Source organism: Melanostigma gelatinosum (assembly GCF_949748355.1).
Source record: "Melanostigma gelatinosum genome assembly, chromosome: 21".
Taxonomy (NCBI): domain Eukaryota; kingdom Metazoa; phylum Chordata; class Actinopteri; order Perciformes; family Zoarcidae; genus Melanostigma; species Melanostigma gelatinosum.
In genome coordinates, this window is record NC_136654.1 from 13775798 (window position 1) to 13782112 (window position 6315).

Sequence of the window (6315 nt, forward strand, 5' to 3'; positions counted from 1 at the left end):
CACACCTGAGACTCTCCATCTCCTGCAAAGCAGCAGAGTCAGCACTTTTTTTCTTTCAGCTTAGATTTGAAACGGTGCAGATTTATAATATTTAAGGATTAACATATAAACGTTGCAGCTCATGTTGAGTCCAGAGCAGACAGAGGAAGGACTTTTGTATTTCTGGAAAGGCATAAGGACGAGACCAAATATGATATAATTGGACTCTTTTTAGGACAAAAAAGCTGAAAAGATTCAATTAAAATACAAAATGTTTTAAAACAACACTAAGACCATTATTAATTTCGGGGAAATATAATTTAAAGGTTGAAGGAATAAATTAAATGGAAAATTTGAATTTTTGGTCGGAGGTGATGTGGGTGTGAAGGCCGGATGTGCCTCATACAAAATAATCATTTTCATACCATCAGTTATGGCTGCAGTTAACAACTTTTTCGAACATTATTCTCTCTATTAATCTATAATCATTGGTCTATAAAATTACAAAATATCAGAGAAACACAGATTTGAGTAGAGTGGCAATTTCTTTGAGTCCAAATTGATGTCTTCAAATGGAAAGGCCAAAAACTGAAAGATGTTAAGCTTCTGGTCACAAAGACAAAGAAAAGCCACACATTTCAGAAGCTGAAGGCAGAGAAAGTTTGATGAACCAAGATTCATTTTCTGTCTATTGACGAATCACTTGTACTTGGACATAGAGTTTTACTTGCACAAAAAGCTTCAGCTCAGCCTGAAATAAAAAGCTGCCGACCAGAACTTGAGTCTGTCACACGGCTTTGTAATTGCCTTTAATATAATGAATGTTCTATTCTCTTTATAGGCTCAGTGTGACAAAAGCTCAGCACAGTTCTGTCTGTGCAGAGCAACATCTGGGGAAAGGGGAAAAAAACAAAACTTGAGTTGGATAATGTATGAATCTTAAGCTCCGTCTGCCTTCAGGCTTCGTAACATCGGAGAGCAAAGCTCGTACTCACAGACTCACCGCCAACTGCACCAGATGAAGAAGTTACAAAGGCAGCCTCAGCTAAGACAACCATCTGGACAACAGTGGCTCAACGGTTATGTGAAATGGTTTCTCACTTACTTATTGTATAATCACTAACCATTAGATTACTGTAGGAACAGCAGCATTTTTGTGAGAAATGTACAAATGCCTGATTTTACTGCATGAAGTACAGCAGAGAAGTTCACAATGTCACTCTAATGAGAAAAACAAATGTAGATGTATTATTTAGAACAATATTAAAAAAGATGATAATTGTTACTATAATAATAGAAAAAAAAGAATGATAAAGGACAATAGAATAAGGGTGCTAAATATGAAAGGAACACGTTTTAAATTCATATAAATAGTTATCTCAGTTATGTTTGCTGATTCTTTGGATTTAATATTTAACATTAATGATGAATTGTGGTGTTGGTTAACAATGAATTGCACAGAAAAGGTGAAAAGCATATGTGTAAAATAACATTTGTGTTACTGCTTATCCCATGAAAAGTTGCTCTCATGTTGCCAACTTTGCTTTTACTTTCGTTTATATGTGAACGTATCCACACCCTTGGGAGAAACACTGCATTAGGCCAGAAAGTGACACCCAAGCCATCTGAGTTCCACCTCAGACATGATTTTCCCACTGACAGGGCATGCAGCTCGCCCCCACATTGAGCTGAATTGACGGCAGGGAGAAAACCGTTTTGCCGATAGCCATTTCGGCTCCGCCTGTGCCAGGGGTTCAAAAGGAGACAAGCATAAGGTGTCCAGTACCAAGGGTAGGTCCCATGCAGGGGAGACCGGCCCTTATCTAGGAGGGACTGTAGAAACTCAGTACAGCAGGCACGGGGCGCTGTACTGGGACCTTGTTCTAAGCCGCACACCAGTCAGAACAGCTTCCACCTGTTCCTTGTACTGCAGGCAGGTAGACCGCGCACTGGCATTCAGAATAGTCAGTCAGACTGGTTCTATGCAGCCACTCAGCATCCGGTCGGGCCCTCCCGTGACCCATAGTTGAAGGCGGCAGGGATTGGAATGCCAAATCCGACCTTCTAGTTGCGACAGGAGATCCCTCCTGTCGGGGAAGAACTCTGACAAGCTTATAGCAAAATCAGAGGGAATGGTGGAAAGGCATAAAGAAGATCATCTGGCCACGTGTGAGCCAGGGCATCTTGACCCAGAGGGCTGGTCCTCTCCGTCAGGGAGACCCAGTGGGGGCAGTGGGTCGACACGTCTGGATGCAGCCGCCACTCTCACGGTGGAGGCTTATGACGGAACAGGAAAACCACAACCTGGTTCCGTTCTCCTGGTGGGTACATTGCCCACAGGCTGCTCAGGCGAGGGGCCTCCCAAGTCAGAAGGGCACGGTGATCCCCATAGCAACTTCTGCAGATCTGGTGCCCCATTGATAGTTTATGGGAAATCACAGCAGAGGTGCTGTCCAACCGGACAAGCACATGCTTTCCCTTCAAATATGGAAGGAAGTGCTTGAGCGCTAGCTCTAGAACCTGGACCTGCGGTCTTTCAGCAGACAACTGCCCCCAGGCTGTCCTGTTCTGTCACACTGCACCCCGCCTTGAGAGGCAGGTATCTGTTGTGACAATCTCCTGGTGGAATGGAACCAAGCCCCTGGCTCGGCTCCTGGGACACTGTTTGCCAGATATGCACTCCCTCCATGGGGATAGTGAATAGGCACTGTCTTGATAATATTATTGCCCTGTATCTGTGCCACTTGGCATCCAAGTGAAGGCTGTTCAGCCATCTGCAAACCCAAGGGAACAACAGTTGAGGCAGCCGTCAGTTCACCCAATAGTCGGAGAAAAGGATGTAGGGCAACCGTCTGCCCCCTCGGAAGAGGGAGAGGTTGTGGGGGTTGTTGTCCACATGCTGGGGCGACAGACAGGCCCTCATAGGGCCACACTAATGAAGGTTATGCTCTGAGAAGGGCTCAGGTAGCTCCTCTCCATGTTCACCTTGAGGCCCACCGGGCCACGTGAGAGAAGGCGAGCAGTGTCCTGTGGCGCCTGTCATCTAAGTACGGCAGTATGTTCACGCCCTGTGATTGCAGGGGGAAAGGACAGCAGTAACACACCTTGTGAACACCCATGGGGAGATGGTAGTGATCCAGCCTCTCAGCAGGACGCCGAGGCCTGTGGCGGCTACTAGGGTAAGCTGGAGGCTGAGAAGACGGCCTTGTGGAGCCAAAGTGGGACCCCTAGGTCTGGGGGTGCAGGCATGTCCCTGCAAAGACCAGAGAACTGCTGCCTGGTCTGGCTAGCTCTAACAGTTTGCTGAAGCGCCCGTATAGCAGCTGACTCGAACAGCTCACCAGGTTCCACTGGGACAGTACGGAGGGTCCTCCTACATGTCTCAGATAGGGGTGACTGCACCAGCCAAACCTGGCGGCGAGTCTGAACCAGGGTGGACATCATACGTCCAAGTTCCCTCGACATGAGCACAAACGCCTGCAATGAAGCATCACTGAGCGGAAGCGTCGAAGTATCCTGCTGCAGAGAATCTGCGAGGGAAAACATGAGATGGGAGAGGGAGTTGTCGATACGGTGCACAGCGCTGCTGTGTCATAAGCCCTGGATAGCAGGTCATCCTTGACCCGACATTGGGTCGAGGGCACCTGGCATCGGGCCTCAGAGTCTCCTCGGGGGAAACTATGATGGACGCAATAGTCGTCTAACTGGCTGGCATACGTGCAAGGCCAGATTTGCCACCTCCTGCATGGTCTGATGTAAGGCGGGAGAGAGCCCTGGTGTCTCCAGCATGCATGCAACTCCCTCAGATATTCCTCGGAGGGAGGAACAGAAAAGGTGGTGAGGGCGGGAAGGCGCCTGAAGAAGGCACTCACAGGTGGATGTTCCAGCTACTGTGTATGCCAGGCGTGCAAGCGCCATACAAATGACCAGGGTAGGTTGGGCTGGATTCAGCTGCCCTGACAGGGGGAGGTAGACCTCACGCATCAGGTGTTCCACTTCGACCAGCCTAGCAGACCTTACTGCTCAAGGCGTGATGCCGCAGGTCCTGCCTGGGTTCTCCGAGAGGCCATGCCTCAGAAGCTCGAGGCTAAGGCAAGAGGTCAGGGCCGTCCTCAGGCTGAAGAGGAGCTATACAGGTCCTACAGCCGGGAGAGTTTAACATGGCCGCGATTCTGGTGGAACCCTTGTCCCACTAGTTGATGCGGAATTCCAAATCAGTCTGAGCGGGAGTGCTCTGCTGAATGTTGAGAGAACAGGCAGGGGGCAGTCAGAGGAGAATGATCCTTCGGACACTCTTCACTTGGACAGCCGCTGCAGATATTGGTGACCCACCAGTTAGCCTGAGCGAGAGCACTCTGCTACTGTGGAAACAGGTCAGGCAAAGTCCTTACAGTGAGAGGGGAGCGAGGACACTCTCTTCACTTGGACAGTTACCTCTTGGTGTGCTACCAGTTAGCCTGAGCGAGGGCACTCTGCTAACTGATATCCGCTACTGATATGGCCATAATGTTCACAACAATCAATGGACACAATCAGAGTATTAGCTTAGTCTTGTTAGCCGGAGCGAAACGCTCTGCTAACTGATATGGCGTAATGTTTACAGCAATCAATGGACACAATCCAGCATTAACTTAGTCTGGTTAGTGTCCCACCAGGTTAGCCTGAGTGAAGCCACTGCCAGCTGCGACAGCCGTAATGCGTAAAAGCATCAATGGGCACAACCTCAATGTTGATTTAGTATAACTAGCATTCACCGAGTTAGCCTGAGCGAGCACACTCTGCTAAATGTGATAGTTGTAATGCTACAAAGTTGATGGCCACAGCCCCAGTGCTTTGTTTAGCTAGTTTCCCACTGAGTTAACCTGATCGGGGACACTCTGTTAACTGTGACAGCCGTAAGGCTACAAAGTTGATGGACACAGCCCCAGTTAGCATCTCACCAAGTTAGCATGAGTGAAGACACTGCGAACTGGTGGGAAAACTACAATACTAAAGCCAGGGTGTCCGTGTTTTGCCAACACAGTTTATTATATACTTATCATAGGAGCTGAGGTTTGACTTCCAAAATAAAATAAAAAACTTCAGCATTGCTAAAATGTATGCCAAATGCATTAACACAACAATCGAAATGATTGAGAGATTTAAAAAGCTAAAAATGTTCAGTTATTCATTCTGGTTAATTCGTACTTTTCTTATTAACAGGTTTGTGTGTTTGTTAACTTAATGTAGGTGGAGTTTTATAGTTTATAGATTTCTGAGCTTGGTTTTGTATTTATTATTAAAGGCTGCAACTCGTGCTGAACAGAATCTGTTCTCCACGTGAGAAGTGCAGAGTAAATCACTCTTTAAAATATAACCTTACATAAGAGACATATTCATTAATTCATTGCTCCCCTCATGTTTTACAGTGGTTACACACGACCGTGCAGATATTGGACAGGATGTTCCAGTCTCTGTACTGCAGCAGTCCCTTTTGCTATGGAGAGTCTGTATGAGTCAATGTTGTTTGTATGAGATAAGGAGAAGGGCGCTGTTGGATTCTTTCCACTCCGTGTAGCGGTGGTGGCCTGGAGGTAAACATCCTGGTGCTCTGGCCGCATATAGATCAGCTGCTGCTGCTGTTGGCCGGTCGGCCTGTAAAATATGCCTCACTTGACATCTGTCCCCTGCAGGATCTTCCATTCATCAACAAAAAAAGGCATCCCCATAAAATCTGTCAGACTGCTTCGTCAAAACTACTTGTAAATTGTTATGAATATAAACATTAAAGCCAGTTTTCACTCCTATTTTTCACTCCTGCCATGACTAACGCATGACACACTAACCTCCATCTATTTCCAGTGCAAAGAAACCTATGATCTATTATTAGAACTCCCTTTAGGCTCACATTCCCAAACAAGCAGAAGACCGTGACCCGTCCGTTTCCCCATCATGACCTCTGTCTTACTGGGCTCTGGGCCTGGGTTTTAGAAGTGTGATCCGCTCGTCACTCTTCCTCCCCACAGGCAGAGGAGCATCAGCGGGGCTGGAAACTTCTACCGACATAAATCTTTCTGTGGTGGTAAGATCTATTTTTTTTTTGTGCCTGAGGGTCTGGAGCTGGAATGGCTGTTGGGTAGAGTTGCTGAACTTGATCTCACCATCCGATCCAGAACAGATCCAGTGACACAGAGGTAAAAACAAACTACCTTTAGTTTCCCTCTTCTCGTCCCACACAGAAAAGACAACACCGCGGGGATCCTCCACTGATCGATCAATCGGCTGTTCCCAGCTAATAAACTGTCGTCCACTCACTCACACACACCAGGATAAAACAGCACAAGAGAAGCATTTTGT